The sequence below is a fragment of the Gopherus evgoodei genome, unplaced genomic scaffold (assembly GCF_007399415.2).
Source record: "Gopherus evgoodei ecotype Sinaloan lineage unplaced genomic scaffold, rGopEvg1_v1.p scaffold_31_arrow_ctg1, whole genome shotgun sequence".
Classification (NCBI taxonomy): Eukaryota; Metazoa; Chordata; order Testudines; family Testudinidae; genus Gopherus; species Gopherus evgoodei.
Window position 1 is genome coordinate 4,547,241 of NW_022059983.1, and position 22,348 is coordinate 4,569,588.

The 22,348-nt window shown below is 55.8% G+C and overlaps 1 long non-coding RNA gene across 8 annotated transcripts; it reads right to left on the reverse strand.

Moving 5' to 3' along the window:
- Positions 1-1,195: 1,195 nt before the first annotated feature.
- Positions 1,196-11,089, reverse strand: LOC115640599. 8 transcript variants are annotated; one of them, XR_003997902.1, is made up of 7 exons: positions 10,956-11,089; positions 8,099-8,901; positions 7,090-7,348; positions 6,483-6,745; positions 4,896-5,817; positions 4,109-4,199; positions 1,196-1,758 (listed from the first exon to the last, which is right to left on the reverse strand). It is a non-coding gene; the product is annotated as an uncharacterized LOC115640599 (long non-coding RNA). The 8 variants fall into 8 exon arrangements; XR_003997903.1 differs by lacking the exon at positions 1,196-1,758 and having other exon boundaries at positions 2,312-4,199; positions 4,896-5,013; positions 5,302-5,817; XR_003997901.1 differs by lacking the exon at positions 1,196-1,758 and adding an exon at positions 2,312-3,178.
- Between the last annotated feature and the right edge of the window lie 11,259 nt (positions 11,090-22,348).

A 22,348-nucleotide genomic window follows, 5' to 3' on the forward strand; every position in this document is an offset into this window, starting at 1 on the left:
GCTGACCCCTAGGGGTTGGGTTTCACCCTGGTGGGGCCTGTCCCCCTTTCCCGCCCCTGGGGAATCGCTAGCTGCAAAGTGGCCAGAAAGAAAAACACTTTGTTGTGAATGAAGCCCATGTGTTCAGGGGAGCGAGGGGTCGAAACCAGAAATTGGGGGCACATCGTTTCAACGGCAAAACTGAGCCCCTCTCCCAGTGCTGTCCATTGGCCCCTCTCCTGGCCTGGCCCAGCCCTTCCTGCCTCCATCAGCAGATGTTTTGGATCTGCCCCAGATCCCCTGGGGCCGCTTGGGAGCAGCAATGCAGGAGCATTCCTAGCAGGACATGCTGCCCACAGAGCAGGGAATAGAGAGAGACACAATGGGGTCAGAACAAAGTGCCCTGTGCTAACCACTAGACTCCTCCCAGCACTGGGGATAGAACCCAGAAGTCCCTGCTGCCAGACCCCTGCTCTAACCACTCCTCCCTCCACACACACACACACACACACACACACACACACACACACACACACACACACACACACACACACACACACACACACACACACACACACACACACACACACACACACACACACACACACACACACACACACACACACACACACACCTCAAGCTGCTCTTCAGACCCTCTTTCCCACCGTGTGTCGTTCTGTGTCCCCAGCAGGAATCCTGCTCTCCGGGAATATCGCCAGCCCCTCGCATGATGATGGAGGCGATTATAGCAGCCTGGGGGGCTATTCTAACTGAGCCCGGCCAAGGTCCCTGCTAGCCGTGGTCCCCTCTGTGCTGCCAGGACCCTGAACCCGAGGAGACTCTACCATCAACGCCCCGGCCTACATCCACCCTCCTCTGAGAGCTGGGAAAACCCTCTGAACCAAGCTCATGCCCAGTGCTCGGCCCCCAGCGGCTGCAGAGCCCGGCTGCAGCCCAGACCCCACTTAGGGCTGGGAATTGCTGCTGTCAAATGCCGGGTTTTCCTAACTTTGACTTGAGCCGGGAATTTCCTGCCTGTCTCCAATTTGGGATTTGAAAGCTGCCTTGTTCCCCTCTCCTTTGCCCCTGGGAATTGCTGATCACGTCTCACCTTTAACTCCAAGTTAACCAAAGTTTTTTGTCTAGCTATTTCCACTGTTTTTTATCAAGTTGATATTAAAAAAAAAAAAATTACCCAATGGCTGCATTTTGGAGCTATTTATTCCCAACTGAGTCACCCCAGCTGGGGGTCTGACCCCATTCATTCCAGTGGAGCCACTGCCGCTTTACCCCACATAGGCACCAACTCCATGGGTGGTCTGGGGCTGGAGCACCCACTGGAAAAAAATGGTGGGTGCTGAGCAGTCACCGGCAGCTCCCCGTCAATGCTTCCCCCTCCTCGCGCCTCCCACTTGCTGCAATCAGCTGTTTTGTGGGGGAAGCGGTGAGGAGCGAGGACGCAGCGTGCTCAGGGGTGGGAACAGGTGGGACAGGGGTAGGGGAGAGACAGGACAGGGGTGTGGCCTTGAGGGAAGGGGTGGAGTGCGGGTGGGGCCTGGGGAAGCGCCAGGGGTCAAGCACCCCCAGCACAATGGAAAATCGATGCTTGTGGACCCCTGCTGGGATCTGGCCCTGTTGAGCGATGGCTTCTCTTTGTGTTTAAGGTCCCGGCCATGCAGCGGGGGTCCCAGCTGGTTGGGATTTCAGCAGAGCTCAGTGGAAACCAGCTTGGGGAGAGTCCAACTGGCTGTAAATATCCTGGGTCCGTCCTTGGAGTTCCTGTAAGCCCAAACAGAGAGCCAGTGAGATCCCTGCTCGACGGGCCTCAAGGCCAGTGGGGTGGGTGCTGCCAGGACTGGACACTCTGTGGCTGGGGGAATCTCCCCTGAGCCGGTAGCAGGATGGGGTCTAACACACACTCGGGCAGCACCGGTTCCACCCAGCAGGGGGCAGGGATTTGCAGTGTGGGGTGGGGTGGCTGCAGCTGCACACACACCCCAGCCAGCAGGGGGCAGCAGGGACCGGGGGCAGGAAACAGACCCTGCACTCACCTCATAGGGTGACTCTGTCTCTGGCCTGCGGGAAAACTCAGCCCCTCGTGGGAAAGGGGAAATAGTTTCTGTTATTAGATCTGTGTCCCCCCAAACCACCAGCCCCCTGAATCCCCCAAGTGTCTCCAACCAGCCCCCCTATTACCCAACTCCCCACAAATTTGTCCGACAAGCCCCCCACACCACCAGCCCCCTGGAACCCCCCAAGTGTCTCATGAGCCCCCCAAACCACCGGCCCCCTGGAACCCCCCAAGTGTCTCATGAGCCCCCCAAACCACCGGCCCCCACCCCCTCTACCCTTTAGTTTTATTTGAAGTGAATGCGAGTGATGTGACATTACAGCAGTGAGGGGCCGGCGCTGGCGGCTGCCGTCTCCGTTCAGCAGAGTCACCTCGCCCTGGTTTAGATCCAGCGTCACCAGGACACAGGGAGGCCCAGGCCAGTAAGACAGACAGTCACAGGAACAAGGTCCCTTGTCTCTGCTCAACTGTATTAAAGTCACCCGCTGAGTGATGACTGTCACCGCGTGTCCAACTCCGAGAGCGATCCATGAACCAGCGATAGCTGCACACGGACTCGCAGCCTCCCGCACAGTGCGAGGGGCTGCTGGGTCTCCCGTGGATTGATCATCAGCAGAGGGAGGGTTCCCGCTGGAGTTTCTCCATAGGAAGCTCAATTTCCCCGCTCTGGGCACCAAGCCCTGTAATAACCCCCATGCCCAGTGGGGTGGGCAATGGTTCCCCTGCGTTAAGCTGCCTCCCCTGTGTCAATGTGACGCCCTTTGCACTGCGCCATCCAGCAGCTAGTGAGTTAGAGCAGGGGGCTGGCAGCCCGGACGCCTGGGTTCTCTCCCCAGCCTTGAGAGGGGAGTGGGGTCTAGTGGTTACCGCAGGTAACAGGTTCCCTGCAGTCTCCCCTCTAGCTCCTCTCTCTCCGGTGGTTGATGTTGCTCTGGGTCATTGCAGGAACCAACCAAACCTTCGCTCTTTCCTTTGTTCCCCAGTGCCGCAGCTGCTCAGGGATCACCTTGAGGCGTCTCGTCTGGCTGCTGTTCCTCCCAGGTAAGGCCTCTTCCCCTCGCCCTGAAGGTCTGGCTACTTCAGCCCCACAGAGCCCTGAGGGCTGGGGAGAAGGGAGCGGAAACCTGGCTGGGGGTCACAAGGTCAGAGGGAGGTTTTCTTCTGTGAGATTTACTCCACTTGCATCAAATTAATGTGATCCAGTGACAGGGGGTTCAGAGGGTTGGGCTGGGATTCAGAACTCCTGGGTTCTGTCCCCAGCTCTGGGAGGGGTGTGGTGTCTAGTGGTTAGAGCAGGAAGGCCGAGAGCCAGGCTTACTAGGTTCTCCTCATTGTACAGATGGGGAAACTGAGGCACGGAGCCACACCATGAGCTGAACAAGGAGTTTAGTGCTGGGAATCAAACCCCAATGTCCTGAGTCCCAGTTCGGCACTGGAAATGCCTGGCCAGCTTGCCCCTCACTGCCATCTCTGTCACTCTGCTGCTTCCAGGCTTCCTCTGTCAATGCTTCCAGCCATGCATCGAGGTCCCCAAGTCCCTGATCGCTTGGACAGGGGCCTGTCTGTCCATCCCATGCCACTATCAATCCTGTGTCCTGAACCCCACAAGGCCAAACAACCTGACCATCAGCTCCCTGGCCTGGAACCTGAATTCTGGGTATGACCCTGAGAAGAAAGATTTCAGTGGCACCATCCTGTATAAACACAACGCCACTATCAGCCCAGCCTTCGCAGGGCGCGTGAGGTTCCTGGGGGACCTGGAGAGAGATTGCAGCATGCAGCTGTCTGATCTGCGGGCCAGCGAGAACGGCTCGTAGGGGCTCAGACTGGTTGTCTCGAAGCCCAGGCAGAAGCAGGAGGAGAGAAAGTGGATGACCAGGATCAGTGTGAACATGCTGGGTAAGAGCGAAAGTCCTGGGCTTCTTTGTAGGAACAACCTAAAGACTCACAGCCCAGCCCACTCCCTGCTCTAACCACTCGACCCCACACCCCTCCAGGAGCTGGGGATAGAACCCAGGAGTCCAGGGCCTCGTATACACAGAGGAATGAGTCACTCACCTGCAGTACTTTGCCCATGTTCATTGTCTGGCTGTAGGTGTGGGATTGCCCGATGCCGGCCGGAGAGCCCGGGCACAGCTCGGTGGTCGCGCTGCCACGGAAAGAGAGAATGTTTGGGGGGCTGGAGATGGCACGAGGGCATTTGGTTGGTAGCGTTGGGTCGACTGCAGCACCGTGGCTGGGGATTGGACAGGCTGCTTCAGTCAACAGCACAGAACCCCTGTGGGTCAGTGGCTGGTGGGGGACCCCTGGGCTAAAGCTCCCCAGACCAGATATGAGTCATGGATTTGGGGAATGGGGCCTTTCCTCTCTATGGGGCACTGGCTCCAATCCAGCCCCAGAGTGGGGGACTGGCTGGCTCAGGGCAGGGGGTAGGGAAGGATGCTCAGGGCCTTTCCCTAGTTCTAGGGCAGTGGTCACCAAACTGTGGGGTGCACCACCCTAGGAAAGCGAGGAGGAACTTTCAGGGCAGTGTGGTGGGGTCAGATCCCATGGGGGGCAGGGAGAGAGCCGCACCCACCCTCGTTCTGCCCCAGCCGCAGCTCCAGCCCCAGTCCTGGCCCTAACCCCAGCTCCCAACCGTGGCTTTGGCCCCACTCCAGGCAGGGGAGGGGGGTGGGTGCAGACAGATTCCATTGTGGGTCAGAGAGGGGGCGACAGAAAACGTTTGTCAATCCCTGGGTAGGCAGTGCTGGCTCCGACCCAGCTCCCACCCTGAACAGGGCTCATCCCTCCAGCAGGGGGTGCCCCCCCCCCACACCCCCCCCCCCCCCCCCCAGCCACTGACCTATCCCCCAGGAGGAGGCGCGTATCTAACATGCGGCTGGCTGCCCCAGGCCATAGTCCTGGGTGTTCTTCTCATAGATGCATCCAGACATCAGGGTCTCCCCAGGGCCCGGCTGGTGCTGCAAGGCAGGCAGAAGTGAGGCCGCGAGCCACTGCTCTGGGACTGCTCGGTGATGTGTAATAACAAAGGGGAATGCACAGAGGCCCCCTCTCCCCCCAGATAAACTACCCAGGGGATTGGAAAGACCTTCTGTCCTGCTCCGGGGGAGGGGGTGGAAATTTATAATCCTCTTTTATGGAGGGGGAAACTGAGGGACAGAGCTCATCTAAAGTCATGCAGTGACTCAGCAGCAGAGCTAGGGAGAGAACCCAGCCCCCCTGGCTCCCAGCCCCATAGACACACTTACCGCATTGCTGCTCATTCCCTGGCGTTTGCTCTGCCTCTTTCAAAGAAAGGAAATCAACAGCTCAGAGGCAAAACATCATCTGCTTCAGTTCAGGAGAGGAAGGAACAGGACAAAGGCTCCCACAAAATAGAACCTCCTGCCTTGGCTTGACCCCTGCTCTCCTGACCACCAGCCCAGCCGTGCAACCAGGCAGCCACCCAGCCCTTCCCAGGTCCCTTGCAGGTGTCAGGTATTTGTGTGGGACCCAACCACCACCATGCAATCACCTCCCTCCAGCTGGGTTTCAATGCATCTGAATTGGCTCAGCAATTCTCAGTCCTGGATTGCTCGGGGTTCTCCGGCAAAGGCCAGACGGAAGGAGCTGGGGATTGCCAGAGATCAGAGACGTGGCTATTACCGGTTTGCCAAAGCGCAAATACCTCCAAGCCATAACACCGACCAGCCCCAGTAGCAGCAATAGGACAAGAGCAGCTGTCGGTCCTATGATGTACTTCGGAGCCCAAACAGGGTGGGTGACTGAAAAGGAGAAAAGAGGGTTATTGGATCTACCCTGCAGCAGATTTTTGAACCACTTTTGCTGATGGATGGGAGCTAGGTAACAACCACACAGTGAGGTTGCAGAGGGATGGATCATGACACGTGGTGCTAAAATGCAGCCACCTCTGGGGCGGGACAGCTGGGAAACAGCTGCACGGTGCCACTCCAGAGAGATGGGTAACTTGGTGCTTAGATCCAGACATATCTGGGGCAGGGCAGCTGGGTAACAGCCGCAGAGCAATGGCTCGCTCAGCACTGAGATGCAGCTATCTCTGAGAAAAGGCAGCAGGATAATAGCCATACAGGGAAGGCTCAGCCAGGGGTGAGATGCAGCTACCTCTGGGGTGGGGTGGGGTGGGGCAGGGCAGCTGGGTAACAGTCACACAGCAGCACCACATGGCGATGGCTCACTTGGTGCTAAGATGCAGCCACTTCTGGAGCCCAGAGGTGGCTGGACACCAGGAAGGTGGAAGGGTTGACCAAAACTGATTAGGAGGCAGGGGTGGAATATGAGGCTGGGGTCATGAGGTGGGTGCGGTGAAGCAGGGGGATGAGGTGGGGGTACATGGGGCTGCTCCAGGAGGCCATGTGGGGAGTATTGGGGGCTGTGAGGGAGGAGGCTCTCGCCAGCCCTCACTGCTTACGCTGAACTTCGACCGATTCCCTCGCAGAGAGGCTCAGATACCCCCAGCCGGGGCCGGAGACCCAGACTCCGCATGCGTAGCTCCCTCCATCGGAGACGGCTGCCTTGTCAACACGTAAATCCTGCCCGGCTTCTGGCAGCCACACGTCCCCGCGGGACCAGACGTACCCGGCGACGGGCCGCAGGGCAGCAGCCTGGCAGCGCAGGGTAAAATTGGCACCTTCCCTTAGCACTGCCTTCCCTGCCGGCCATGAAACCTCGACCCTGGGCATGTTGAGGGCGAGAGTCAGGTGAGTTTGTCAGTGGGGCCCTAGGAGTGAACGAAGGGGCAGGTCCCTCCCCATCCAGTCCCACAGGGCAAGAATATTTGCTAGAGCCAGATGACAGTTTTTGAGGGAATAGAACCCAGGAGTCCTGATTCCCAACCCCCACCTGCTCTCACCCACAGATCCACCCCTCTCCCAGAGTTGGGGATAAAAGCCAGGAATCCTGACTCCCTGCTCTAACCATTAGTCCCTCCTCCTCTCCTCGTCTCAAGAATAGAACCCAGGCATCCTGGCTCCTACCCCCCCTGCTCTACCCATGCCATGTGTAGCAGCAGAGCTCACCTGTCCCCAGGGGCTGGGATTGGGCAGAGTCACACTCATCCCTGTATCCATCCACCTGGTATCTCAGGCGCCGCGCCAGGGTCCAGCTGGGACGGGGATATTTGCAGCTCGGTCAGCCCAGCCCTGCCTGGGGTTTGCTCTGGGCTCTGCCACGTTTGGTTGTACCAGGAGGGGCGATGGGAGCAGGCGGCCCCCACGGAGCAGGTGAGGGAGGGTCCTGGTTCCGTTCAGCGCCACAGGGAGAGCCAGCACCGATGGGCTGTGAGGAGAGGGGGGCTCAGGAGCCATTGAACGCTGCTGGGCCATGGGGCTGGCACCTCCCAGGGGCTGCAGCCTGGCTGCAGAGTGGGAAGCAGCCCCCAGCGGGCGGGCGCGGCCCAGCCTTGTTGCTCGGTGGCCAGGGCAATGAGGGCTCGGGGCAATGGGGGAGAGCAGCAAAAGTTGGCCTGAGACACGGGGAGCGCTGGGTCTGCCCAGAGGGGGCAGCCGCCAGTGGGGGGCACCACACATCGGGCCTCACACCAGAGCCCTAAATGGGACTGTTTTGAATTCTGTCCCATTCCTGTTATTCAAGTGCCTGGCTTTGGATTTTGCATTTTCATCCCCCTCCAGCCACAAAAACCTTCGATCCTGCAAATCCTGCAAGAGAGACAGATTCCCCCAAGCTGCTAAAAACCAACCAACCGACAAAAACCGGTAGGTGAAGATATGATCGATACCAATGGAATTCAGACCCAATTTTTACCACTAAAAGAATAAAACAAATCTTGCATGAACCAGGTACAAACACACAGAATGCATCTCTGACCTGCCTTGGGCCAGTGCATTTCCCCAGGTTTGGAGCGAGGGAGAGAAACGTGGAGAGGAAAGAGAAGCTCACACAAAACATTTAGCAATTTCCCCAATAGGCGACTCTTGGTACATTTATCAGATTTAGTGTTTGCCCACCAATTACCACAGCCTGGGTTTTTTGCCCACCCGAACCCACCACCAACAAAGCACATTTTACCTGCTCCCTCTCTTCTGCCAGGGGGTCCTGCAGGGTCCCAGTCCCACTATCGGGCTCCGCCTGATAGCCCCTCACGCCTGCTGCATTACGCTGGCTGCAGGGTCAGTCTCAGCGGCTCTTCAGCACAGGCCCAGGGTTAGACAGAGTGACGGGGACGCGGGTCTGACAACACAGCCCAGGAGTCTAACCCACAAGTCCCCGCTGCTTTAACCACTCTCCCTCTCCACCCCACCCCGTCCCCTAAAGTTGGGGAGAGAACCCAGGAGTCCTGGCTCCCAGCTCTAACCACTTGGATTTCAGAGCAAGGCAGAAAGGGTGTGTGTGTCCCTGCTGCCCCCAGCTGGAGGGGACGAATCCTGCTCTGTGTCTGCGCACTCGTGTGTAGTGTCCTATCTGAGGTTATCCAAGGTCCCTGTGTTGAACTGGGGCTGCTGGAAGGAACCTGATTACCAAAGACACGAGTCGCTGTCCTGGATAAGTCGTCCAGCTGTCATTCTTGACATCACCGATTGTCTCAAATCAGAAGCGGTAGGTGCCCTGATCGCTGTGGTGCAGCCCTGCCACACGCGGGGAGCAGTTGTGCTGCAGGTCCCCCAGATAGCGGACGTGCCCCTTGAAGTCAGCGTGGACACGAGCCTCATCCAAATGATACACGGTTTGATCCCTGTCCCGTGTCCAGCTCACGGCCCTGACCGTCCACCCTGTAGGGTAGGTGAAGGAGCAGGGGATAGTCATGCAGGAAGTGACCCATCCATCAAGGGACTCTGGTGCGAGGGTCATGCCCCAGTCCTGGGCATAGGCACCTGTTGGGAACAGGAATCGAGGATCAGACTGACGCCAGAGAGTTGGGGAATCCACCCTGCAGGCCAGGCTTCCACACATATCCCGCCGGGAGAGGCCATCAGCTCAGCCCCCCAAACTAGGGGCTTTAAAATCCAAATCCACTCAGCTCAGCTCCCCTGGCCACCCCCTTAAGTACATCCCCCCTCAGTGCACCCCTCAACTCCCTCAATTCAGCCCCCCATATCACTCCTCAGTGCACCCCTCATCCCCTCTCAGTCCAGCACCCACTCCATAGCTGGGTCTCTGACCCTTGGGCCAGAGGTCCTGACTGCAAGGAACCCTACTGGCAAGGTGTCAGGCTGGGTGGCCAACTTTGGTTGGACAAAGTCCTAAAGGTTTCATCACAGGATAATCTTTAATTACAGATTAATCTTTAATTCCTGGACACTCCAGGACAATCCTGAAGGGTTGGCAATCATAGGTCAGGTGCTTCCCATGCACAAGAATCTGGGTGCGGACGGGGGCAGGGACCAGCCAGGCCGGAGCTGGGCGGACAGGCAGGGAAGGGAGCAGAGCTCTCCAGGCCGGCCCAGGAGATGCCCTGACTCGCCAGGGCAGTGAGAAGCCCGGAGGCAGGACATAGCACAGGGAAAACGGCAGCCGGGGGGCCGAGAGCGGCTGAGGCCCTCACAGCTCAGCCCAGGGTGGCCGAGGCTAGACCAGGCTGACTCTGCCCTGAGAACCAGGTGTGTTCTCCACCGAGGTGAAACCAGCAGCGAGGACCCGGCCGCTCAGGGTCAGGGTCAAGGCCAGACGCTCCCTAAGCTTGAACTGGAGCCGCTGGTGCAAGTGGCTGGGACTTCCCTGTGCTAGAACCGGTTCCAAGCCCCCTCCTGGCAGTGTAGACGCACTTCCAGGGCTGGGAAACAGTCCCCACCAGCCCCCTGGGCGGCAGCGTGGTGCGTCTGTGTGAATTACTCACTGCTCAGAAGGCAGAAGGCAGGGACCAGCACCAAGGCCATCTCCATCCAGGACAGAGCGCTCAGCTGGCCTTGGGGGGGAGGGGTCGGGAATGTGTCACCTGCAGCATTTCTGGGTGACTGCTCCTCTGTGCCGGGCAATGGTGTCCAGACGCAGGATCGGCTGCGTGACCTGGTATTTTACACCTAGAGCCCTTCGTAAAAGCAGTTCCTAAGCAGAAGGGAGTAAAGCCCAGAGATTGGCCCGACGGAGCAAGGATTGGTTGCATTTTTATCCCCGTGTGCTTTGTGGGCCATGTGTGCAGAGCTCATGGCCTCAGGGGTGAAATGCAGCCACCTCTAGAGAGGGGCACGTGACTGTTCGGTAGCTCAGAGCAATGCAGAGGGCAGGTTCAGGGCAGGACCGAAGGACGATTCCTATGTGGAGCTGATGTCAGGGAGAGTCAAGGAGGTGAAATGGAACAAAACAATTTGGAGTGTGGCAGGGACCCCAAGGGGACATTCTGACCCCCTGGGATAGAGCCATGTGGGGGAGGGTATCACAGGCCCAAGGGGCAGAGTCGGGGTTCAGTGCCTCAGCTGGGAACAGCCAAACCCCAGAAGCAGAGATCAGCCCTGACTGCGAGGAGAGAGCCCCCTGCTGAGCCCCCCGCCCCATCCTGCAGCTCTGCACCCCCAGCGCTTCCTCGGCTGCTTCCTCTCCGATAGCTGGATTGTTTATTGGGTCCCGTCTGTGTGTGTATCTGTGACCACAGCCTGGGCAGAGCCAGTGTCTGATGTTACCCAACTGCTCTGAGAATTTTCTACTCCTCCATCTGTCACGGACACACCATACAATAGCGGGTCAGTCACTGCTCCCTGAGCCTCGGTTTTCTCTCCCACCTATTGTCTATTTTAATGTAATTTCTATGGGGCAGGGACTGTCTCTGTGTGTGTCTAGGCAGCGCCTGGCACAACAAGGCTGTGATCTCAGCTGCGGCACTTCCCATAAGAAACTCTCAAAGTTTAATCTCCTTTCGGTGATTTAGAGATGCGAAGAATCATTCTCCCCAAATCTGGCTTTTTGCCCCAAAACAAGGAAAAATGGCTCTTACCTGGGCGCTGGGCCTGGTTTAGTGGCTGGGACTCTGGTCTGATCCCACCGCTGACACTAACAGGAGAGCAGGGAGGTTGGGGGCAGGTAATCATATTTATCTACATCTGTGGCAGGAGACTGCTGTGAGTGGCTGGTGACTCAGGGGAGGAAAGGGAACCGTGATAGTGTGTTCCTGGCCTTTAAAGGCAACATACTTGCTGCTTTGGTAGCAATAAGGTCTAGTGGTTACAGTGAGTGAGAAACAGGACTTCTGGTTTTTATCGCCAGCTGGGGGAAGGGCGTGGGGTCTAGTGGTTAGAGCAGTGGGCTGACAGTCAGGACTTGGGGGTTCTGGCTCCACGCACCATTTTTCCCATGGGAGCCTTTCACTGGTCATGCTAGTCCTGAATGTGATATTTGGGTTTTAGATCAGAACCACATGCTTGTCAAAATTTATTTTTGATATTCCCCTGCCCCTTGTGCCTGTGATACCCTTCTCCCACATGGCTCTCTCCCAAGGGGTCAGGATGTCCTGCTGGGGTCCCTGATGCACCCCAACGGTTTGTTCCCTTCCCCCTCCCTGAATCTCCCCACCTGTCAGCTCCCACACAGGAACCTTCCTCCGATTCTGTCCTGAAACCATCCTCCGCATTGCTGTGAGCTGTCAAACAGCCACGCACCCCTCCCCAGAGGTGGTTGCATTGCACCACTGAGGGATGAGCCTTGCATACATGGCCCCCATCGGGCCAGTATCCAAGCTATACTCCCTTCTGGTTAGTAAATTATTTTATGACAAGCCCTAGATGTAAAATACCTGGTTATGCAGCCGATGCCATGGCTGGATGCCATCGCGCTGCGCAGACGAGCTGTCACTGTTGTTGCCATCCTGCTCCTTGTTCTTGTTAATGTGGGGGTTTGTTACCTGCTCGTGAGAGGCCAGAGGCAGGCAGGAGCCGAGGGGGCTGTGGAGGGTAAGAGTTGGGCTGGGTGGGAACAGGGATAGGGCTGGTGCATGGGTGGGTGATTTGGGGGGGCTGGGGAGACACATGGGGAAATAGGGGGATGACGGGAGACACTTGAGGTAATTTGGGGGGGCAGAGGCTGATAGTTTGGGGAGCTGGTGGGAGACACTTGGGAGAACACAGGGCTGCTGGGCTGCTGAGACATGTGGGGTGATTTGTGGGGTGCTGGTGGGAGATGGGGGAAATACAGGTGGTGACAGATGGTGGTTTGGGAAGGCTGTGGGGAGACACTTGGAGGAATGCAGGGGTGCAGCCAATGATTTTAGTTTATGCGCTGTCCTGGGCCCAGAGCGCAGCCCCGCAGTGCTGAGGAACCTACAGCCCAGGCCAGGCTGCCCCTCGCTGTAATTCTGTCTGTGCCCACATGGGGGGAACATGGATGCGGGGCTGAGGTTACAGATAGGATTGTATATTGCACCCCACCCCCATGCCCAGGGCATGATTGCCCCCTATTGTCGGTGCCCCAGGCTGACCCCAGGTCTGGGCTGAGATCTGAGCAATTAGTGACCTTTCTATTCCCCTGTGGCCCAGCGCCCCCCAGTGCCGGGCTGGGGCATTGAGGCCAGCCCTGCCTGCCAGGGGAGAGCCCCCCACCCCACCCTGCCCCTGCTCCTGCCCCTGCCCGTCTCTCATCCATGCCCAGATCGTGCCCACCCCTGCTGAGCCAGAGGGAGGAAAGTGAAAGGACTCAGATGCTGATAAACAACCCCCTGCATGTCAGCAAAAGGGAGGAGTTTGGAGCTGCCCTTCAAGGATCTCTGGGGCCTGGCTCCCCAGCTCCCCTCAGGGGGACCCACAGAAATCTCACCTCCCACCCCGCGCAGTGTTACTTCCCCTTTCGCCCTCCAAAGCCGCCGGACTGATTGCTCAGCTCCCCCCAGGCCAGATTCGGCTGCCAGAGCCGCGGCTGCAGGACGCGCTATAAGGTAATTGCACCTTCTCCTGCCGATGGGAGTGGGGGCTAATGGTTAGAGCAGGAGGCTGGGAGCCAGGACTCCTGGGTTCTTTTCCTAGCTCTGTGCAGACCCATTGTGTCATGTGCTACTGAGACACACTGAGCCAAGGTCCCCGCCCTCTTCTGCTCCCAGGCTAACCCAGCCCTATGGGGTGCACCAGGGCGGATAACCGTGGGGCAACCTGAAACCTCTTTACCCTTAGCAGGGGCTCTCCGTGCCCCCCATTTCCCCTCTGCACCAGGGTCCCCCAATCTAACCCCTAGGCCAGGGAGCCTCTGGAGCCCCCACTTCCTCCTCCCACATACCAGCTCCCCCCATACCAGAGGCTCAGTCTGTAGGACACTGGGCAGAGATGAGCTGCGGGGGTGGGGCTAGAACCATCAGTGGTGCCCCCAGCCAGTCCTCAGATCTACCGTCAATTTCACTTTGGGGCGCTTTGCTGCAATGGGTGGGGTGGGGTGGGGGCACTAGGAGGCGCTGTGCTGCAGCAGGTGGGGTGGAGGCGCTAGAGGGCAGTGTGCTGCAGGCTGTGCTGCAGGGGGCAGGGTGGAGGCGCTAGAGGGCGCTGTGCTGCAGGGGCCGGGGTGGAGGCACTAGGGGGCGCTGTGCTGCAGGGGGCAGGGTGGAGGCGCTAGGGGGCGCTGTGCTGCAGGGAGTGGGGTGGAGGCGCTAGAGGGCGCTGTGCTGCAGGGGCCGGGGTGGTGGCACTTGGGGGCGCTGTGCTGCAGGGGGCAGGGTGGAGGCGCTAGGGGGCGCTTTGCTGCAGGGAGTGGGGTGGAGGCGCTAGAGGGCACTGTGCTGCAGGGGACGGGGTGGAGCACTAGGGGGCGCTGTGCTGCAGGGGGTGAGTTGGGGCCCTCCCTTGACAGTCAGGGCTTGCCACAATGCCCCAGTGTGAATCAAACAGAGCAAGGGCTTGGATCTGGGTCTCCCACAGCGCCGGGGAGGGGGAAGAGCCTGACCCACTGGCCCGTTGGCTGCTTTGGGTCTGCCTCTCTCTGTGGCTTTTCCATAAAAAATAAATCAGTCTCAGTTTCACCCCATCACAGTACAAAACCAAACACCGAACCCACCCACCACCTCCCCCAGCTCTGCACATGGGATCCACACGAGGCCACCCCATGGATCTCTAGATCTCAGCACGACCCCATTCCCCGGCTTCCTCCCCATCCTGCACCTTGCACACCCCGAGATCCTTCGCTCCTTGGACTCCCCAGCAGAGGGCGCCACTGAGCTGCTGCCAGCCCTGGATTCTCACCTCTCCCCCAGGGATCTGAGAACTGATTATTTTTGTGCTGCCCCGTGAGGCGCCACCTCCAGACCTGATTTGGAGCAAACCCTCCAACCACTGAAAACCCCCTGGGCAGCAGCTGAAGTTCAGCACCTGACAAATGAAACCACCCCCAGGATTGCGGACAATCCTGGGGCAATTTCTCCTGTCCAGACAACCCCATGGCTCGCTTGGCTGCTCGGCGGGCAGGGGAGCGGGGTTTTGCTCTCTTTGTTCAGCACCTGGCACACTGTCCCATGAGCGGTGCGCCTACTTGTTACCCCAGACACCGAATACACAACACTTGGGGCTAGGAAATACACTGGGGCAGGGCTCCGTGTCTCCCCGAGAACAGGGGGTGCTTTATTTGGAAGTGAGAATGACAGCCTGGGTGGCGGGATCCAGCCTTCTGCAGGACGGGGTGAGTCGGACACTGCTTAGCGCAGAAATCGTTGCCCCGGACAATGGCCCCATTGAGCCAGCAGAACCCGGCTCTCCTCATTCTATGAGCCAACGAAAGTGACTAGCCCTGAACTGAGGAATAATTCACCTGCGGTTGCTACGCTCCTGTAGGGGAGTGAGAGACAGAAGGAGCCGGAGCTGTTCAGTTTCTCTCGAAGGCGGCAGAGAGATGCCTTGGTCCAGGGCTCTCAGCATCTCTCTGGGGAGGGGATTCCTGGGAGCAGAGGTTGTTTAACCCACCCCACAAAGGCAAAGCGAGCGCCACTGGCTGGGGGATGAAGCCAAATAAATTCAGACTGGAAATAAGGGGCAGGTTCTCCTCAAGGAGAGGACTTGACCCTCGCAACAACTACCCCAGGGAAGGGGCAGATTCTCCAAACCTTTGAGTCCTTCCATTGTGATCAGATGTCTCACTAAAAGCCCAGTTCTAGCTCGACCCCCAGATCTGGGCCTAAAGTCTGCAAAGGGGGCAGAGTTAAGGGCACACATGCAAGGGGGCGGAGTTAATGGTGCTCTAGCTCGACCCCCAGATCTGGGCTTGAAATCTATGAAGGGGGCAGAGTTAAGAGCACACATGCAAGGGGGCGGAATTAACGGTGCTCTAGCTTGACCCTCCCCCCCTCCAGATCTGGGCTGGGTGCAGGGACCCCTGGGGGAGTTTCTCTGGCCCGGGCTAGGCACAAGGGCAAACTGGGCATGCAGAAAAGTCCCTTGAGATGTGTGGATGGATTAACCAAACCCTTCTAGCCCTGCAAACTGCACGGCCCGGAGAGTATCCCTCTGCCCAGTATTACCCACCCCAGGGCTCTCTTAGCATTGTGATCCCTCACTCGCCTTCAGGATCCACAGCTCAGCGTTTTAACTCGGAGCCAGGAGGAGACACTTTGGCCCCTGATCCTGCCATCGGGCCCCTGTTATCGCCCAGTGACTGGACCTGATACAGGATCCAGGTCTCAGTTCAACGTCAAGCTCAGCAGTGGCAGAACGGAGATGCTTCTGGGCCCATTTCAAATTTCAGCAGGGCAGTCGGCTCAGGCCTCAGTAGACTGGTAGCAGTGACCGTGCCAGGAACGCACAGTCAGGGTGGGGTTGCCCCCATCACAGCTAGGCAAATCACAGCTTTCCTGGCGTTTCAGCAACGCCGAAAAATTGGAAACAAAATTCCTGTCACGTCTGACTGATTTTCAATGGTTTTGATTTAAAAACAACACATTAAAAGGAATTTTTGAGACAAAAAAAAATCATTTTGGACTGAACCAATTCGAGGGTTTGGAGGTTTTAGTTCTACTGAAACAATTTGGCAAAACCAACCTGAAATCGCGTGATGCTTTGGTGGCGCTGAACCTGTGTTTCCTGATCACAAAAAGTTTTGTGTGAACACGTTCACTTGTTTCTACCCTCGAACTCCTGCTCCTAGGGCTGGGTCATTTCTGGGCCCTGCCTTCTCTAACACCAATGCAGAGCAACACATATGTGGCTATATGGATATATAGGTGCAGCCTACACAGATTTGATAGATATACAGTGCACTCCATTGATAAGAATCACTGTTATAAGAATCAATCGTGTATCAAAAGCAGTGAGCAAAACCATTGGGACAAATATATACCTGTACTCTGCTTGCAAGAAGCGACCGTTTATAAGAATCAAATAATCCAGGGCAGATGTGATTGTTATAAAAGGAGGGCACGGAATATAGAGACACCTCTGTAGAGAGAGTGTGAGATTTTTACTGTTTTATAATTTCAACTGGGGCTGACAATTGACTAAATAAATTAATCACATGACTAATTGCAATCTTAAACAATAACAGAATACCATTTGTTTAAACATTTTTGGATTTTTTCCATTTTCAAATGTAAGCAGAGTCAGGATGAGCTCTACCCTGACATCTGGTGGTGAATTATGGCAAGTGTGGAAAAGACCTTCAGGGGCTGATCGTGTTTGCATAGGCACACCCACCCCGCTTGGCATAGCCCACGGCAGCCTGGGATGGTTGCTTTGGCAGCTGTGGGATCCCCAGTTTCTTTGTTGTTGGGGGCGAGAGGAGTGGAGTGTTGTCACCCTGATTGTGTGGATGAGGAACTGTGAAACTGCTTTCTGATAGGGAGTCTCACCATCAATTGAGTGGCACTCGCTAGACAAAGGAGTGGGCTCCTTGGGTGAGCCAGGAGTATCAATTACACCTTCTTCTCTCTCTGCTGTTGAATGCTGGAGCTGTTCTTTGATTCCCTTAAGAATCTAGGTTACAGGTTCCTGAGCTGAACTCACTAAGAGCTGAAATCGCTAAAGAGCTGTGCTAACGAGTGGGGGAACCTGAAACTATGCTGTGGAGCAGTGCAGTTTGTGGGACAGTTGGAGAGCCCATGGAGCAAGCAGAGCTGAGCCGATCTGTTTGCAGGGACTGCTGGAGCGGATCACAGGTCAGCTGGTAGAGCAGAGCAGCTGGCAGAGCGGACCGGTTTGTGGGACGGTTGGAGCAGCCCATGGAGTGAGCGGAGCCAAGCAGTTTGCCGGGATGGCTGGAGCGGGTCATGGGATGGCTGGTGGAGCAGAGCAGCTGGCAGAGCAGAGCTAAGCAGTTCGTGGGGAAGGCGGAAGCAGAATCCCACGGAGAGGCAGGGCAGTCGGCCCCGGACCACGTAAGGTGCCCCTTTCTACCCAGGCTGGCGGGGGGACGGCGGACCCCTGCAGATAGACTCTTGAACTCTGGGGCTGCACTGACACGGGGCAGAGACTTTTGGGTTGCGGAACTTTTGGGACTGTGGGTGATTTTGGGGTTGCTGGACTCAAGAGTCCAGGGAAGAGGACACAGCCCAAATTCCTGGGGTGGGTCTTTGCTCATGGTTTGGTCTATGAACTTTAGTTGAGGTGTTTTCCCAATTTAATGCTATGTTGTTTATCTCATGTTATTAAACATTTTCTGCTACACCGAGAGTCTGTGCTTGCGAGAGGGAAAATATTGCCTCCTCAAGGCACTCAGGGGTGTGTGTAAGATTTTCCCAGGTCACTGGGTGGGGGCTCGAGCTGGTTTTGCATTACGTTATAGGGAAGGGACCCCTATGTATTGAACCCGGCCCTTGCTGCTATCAATTCGGCCTGGCAGAAGGGTTACACAAATATATTGATTTCAGTTACAACAGAATATGAAGTGTACGGTGCTCAATTTATATTTATTTTTTATTACAAGTATTTGCACTTTAAAAAAACAAAAATAGTATTTTTCAATTCACCCCATACAAGTACAGTAGTGCAATCTCTTTATCATGAAAGTTGAACTTACAAATGTAGAGTTATGTACGTAAAAAACTGCATTCAAAAATAACAGTGTCAAATTGTAGACCTCTGCAAGTCCAACTAGTTGTTCAGCCAGTCGCTCAGACAAACAAGTTTGTTTACATTTGCAAGAGATAATGCTGCTCGCTTCCTGTTTACAATGTCACCTGAAAGTGAGAACAGGCGTTCGCATGGCGCTGTTGTAGCCGGCATGGCAAGATATTTACGTGCCAGATGCGCTAAAGGCTCATATCTCCCTTCATGTTTCAACCACCATTCCAGGGGCCATGCGTCCATGCTGACGATGGGCTCTGCTCAATAACAATCCAAAGCACTGCAGACTGACGCATGTTCATTTTCATTAGCTGAGTCAGATGCCACCAGCAGAAGGTTGATTTTCTTTTTTGGTGGTTCGGGTTCTGTAGTTTCTGCATCCGAGTGTTGCTCTTTTAAGACTTCTGAAAGCATGTTCCACACCTCTTCCCTCTCAGCTTTTGGAAGGCAGATTCTTAAACCTTGGGCTGAGTGCTGTAGCTATCTTTAAAAATCTCACATTAGTACCTTCTTTGCGTTTTGTCAAATCTGGAGTGAAAGTGGTGGGTCATCATCCGAGACTGCTACAGCACGAAATATATGGCAGAATGCAGGTAACACAGAGCAGGGGACATGCAATTCTCTCCCAAAAGTTCAGTCACAAATTTAATTAATGCATTTTTTTGTAATGAGTGTCACAAGCATGGAAGCATGTCCTCTGGAACGGTGGCTGAAACATGGAGGGGCATACGAATGTTTAGCACATCTGGCACTTAAACACATTGCAATGCCGGCTACAAAAGTGCCTTGCGATCACCTCTTCTCGCTTTCTGGTGATGTTATAAAGAAGCAGGCAGTAGTATCTCCCATCAATGTAAACAAACTTGTTTCTCTTAGCAATTGGCTGAACAAGACGTAGGACTGAGTGGACTTGTAGGCTCTAAAGTTTTACATCATTTGCTTTTTGAGTGCAGTTATGTAACAAAAAAATCTACATTTCTAGATTGCACTTTCAGGACAAAGATTGCACTACAGTACTTGTGTGAGGTGAATTGAAAAATACTATTTCTTTTGTTTATCATTTTTACAGTGCAAATATTTGTAATAAAAAGTAACACACACATTGATTTCGATTACAACACAGAATTCAATATATATGAAAATGTAGAAAAACATCCAAAATATTTAATAAATTTCACTTGGTATTCTATTGTTTAACAGTGCAATTAAAACTGTGATTAACTTTTTTGAGTTAATGCTGTGAGTTAACTGTGATTAATCGACAGCCCTAATTTCAATAATATCAATATTTATTCTTAAGCATGTTTCAGATTTTGATTGATTTTACATTTTCACAATTGTGCAAAATTATGACCTTAATCTAATTTTATCAATTTAAATTGTCCTAATTGCAGGAACTTGTGCGTGGCAGGGTGTCAGCCAATATTTATTTCATGACTGCATGTCTCGAGGTTGAAAGAGTGAACACTTTATAACTCTTAAAACACACATTGTCAACACCCCCAATGAAAATAGCCTGAATTTGGAGCTTAATTCCCAGATTCTCAGCTCAGCCGGGGGTGGGGAGATCTCCCAGCCTGGCCTCATGTGTCACCCAGGCAGTGGGGCTGCCCTGAATTCACCACGGGCTGAACTGGAGTCGCCCCTTAAGCAAAACCATCCCATCTCGATGGCAGAATTGCCACCAATGGAGAACAGGGTTTCCACCTTTCTAATGGCTGGAACCTGAACCCCCAAAGCCCCACCCCCTGCTCCACCTCTTCCCTCAGAGTGCCCCCCCGTGCTCCGCCTCTTGCCTCAGGGCCCCGCCCCCTTCTCAGCCTCTGCCCCCAGGCCTCATCCCTGCTCTGCCTCTATCCCCCAAGGCCCCACCCCTGCCCCACTTCTTCCCCCCAAGGCCCCGCCCCTGCTCTGCCTCTTCCCCCCCAGATCAAAAAAAACCAGACACCAGGTTTGTCACATGGCACCCGGACACAAAAGCCAAAACCCAGACTGTCCCGGTGAAAACCGGCTGAGTCACATCCCTGACGGAGAACCTGCCCCAGCCCTGGGTAAATTGTTCCCAGGGTTAATTCCCCTCCCTGGTAGAAATTCCCACCTTATTTCCAATCTGAATTTGTCGAGCTTCACCTTCCCGCCCACTGGATCTTGGCCTGCTAGACTGAGCAGCCGCTCTCACCAGAGTTCTGTCCCCGGGGGATATTTCCAGTGGGGACTGAGTCACCCCTCACCCTTCTCCGTGTGACTCTGGATAGACTGAAAAGCGCCTGGTACCTGACTCAGGCCTGGCTTCCCATCCTTGAGTCATTCTCCTGGCTCTTCTCTGGCCCCTCCCCAAGTGATCTCTGTGCATCTGGAACTGGGGGGCCGCACAGCTGGACGCAGGATTCCACCGGAAGTCGCCCCTGAATGTGGGGGGTCGGCTGTGGCCCAGATCAGGCCAGCTGACCAAACTGGCCTCTTCTGGCCATGGAAATCTGTTTGTCTCCTGTCTCCTCATTGTCCCTTTCCTGTCTCGCGGGATCCCTAGCCGAGAAGCTGGCGCTAGCAGCAAGCGTGTGCAGCTGGTTGGCGGCCATGGTGGGAGGCGCCGGGGATCCACAGCTGGATGCTAGCGCTTCATAGCAGCGTATTCGCAGGTGAGGTCGGCAGCAGGCTCTGCTCTCCGGGTGGGAGGCTGCAGCTGGATGGCCGAGTACTGGACCTCGTCCGGGTCCCCCTAGGGTGAAGAATAATAATGACGCCTGGCTCCGATGGGGAGCTTTACGTCAGCAGAGCTCAAGGCACGGCTGGGGAAACTGAGTTCTTTCAGAAATAGTTCATAGTTTACAGTCCAATGTCCAAATCTCACATTCAGGCCGTATCAGCAGAACTGGCACCTCAATCTTGCGATTCAAACTTCCCCTGATGAACTCGAAACAGCTCTGAGATGACGGAATCGGGACCCAAGGATCTTTTATACAATCTCACGTCCTCTTGGACAAGTTGTCCAGACCTGGTATGGGGCCGTATCCCCAGGGCTTCTTCCCTGGAGAAACCATCTTCCTGGAGCCCTCCCCAGGCTCAGTCCTTACTCAGCGTCACAGTGTGAGAGGGAGCCCAGACTGATTAGCCAGAGGGCTCAGCGCTGCCCCAGTTCCAGGTTGCACCCCAGGGAACCCATCACAGTGGCTGGGAGTCCAGACTCCTGAGTTCTATCCCCAGCTAGGGGAGGGGAGTGGGGTCTAGTGGGTTGGAGCAGTGGGGCTGGGAGTCAGGACTCCTGAGTTCTATCCCCAGCTAGGGGAGGGGAGTGGGGTCTAGTGGGTTGGAGCAGTGGGGCTGGGAGTCAGGACTCCTGAGTTCTATCCCCAGCTAGGGGAGGGGAGTGGGGTCTAGTGGGTTGGAGCAGTGGGGCTGGGAGTCAGGACTCCTGGGTTCTATCCCAGCTAGGGGAGGGGAGCGGGGTCTAGTGGGTTGGAGCAGTGGGGCTGGGAGTCAGGACTCCTGAGTTCTATCCCCAGCTAGGGGAGGGGAGCGGGGTCTAGTGGGTTGGAGCAGTGGGGCTGGGAGTCAGGACTCCTGAGTTCTATCCCCAGCTAGGGGAGGGGAGTGGGGTCTAGTGGGTTGGAGCAGTGGGGCTGGGAGTCAGGACTCCTGGGTTCTATCCCCAGCTAGGGGAGGGGAGTGGGGCCTAGTGGGTTGGAACAATAGGGCTGGGAGTCAGGACTCCTGGGTTCTAGTCTTGGTTCTGCCCCTTTGCCCCTGAGGGATGGGGACCCTCCTCTCACTCTGACAGCTGAGCAGTTCCTCAGAGGCTTTGAGATCCCAGCTGGCCGGTGCTAGAACAGGACCAAGCCTCATCCCTTCACCAGGGTCTCTCAGACCACAGGGGTTGTGGTCCTTCGAACTCTGACCCAGCAGGCCTGTTTGGCCTGTGGCTGGGGAGTCTCTGGGGCTGGACAGGGTTAAAAGGAACAGGTACCACCACACACACAACGCGTTGTAACGAACGCTGGGGCTGAGCTTTTGCAATTTCCAGAGAAAGGAGAAGTTTCTCTGCCACAGGCAGACAACAAAGTGAAAGGCTCCCAAGGGAAAAATGGTGCGTGGAACCAGAACCCCCAAGTCCTGACTCTCAGCCCACTGCTGTAACCACTAGACCCCACGCCCCTCCCCCAGCTGGCGATAAAAACCAGAAGTCCTGTTTCTCACTCACTGTAACCACTAGACCTTATTGCTACCAAAGCAGCAAGTACGTTGCCTTTAAAGGCCAGGAACAAACTATCACGGTTCCCTTTCCTCCCCTGAGCCACCAGCCACTCACAGTGCCTGGGGCTATTGCCACAGATGTAGATAAATATGATTACTCGATACCTGCTCTCGCGTTAGT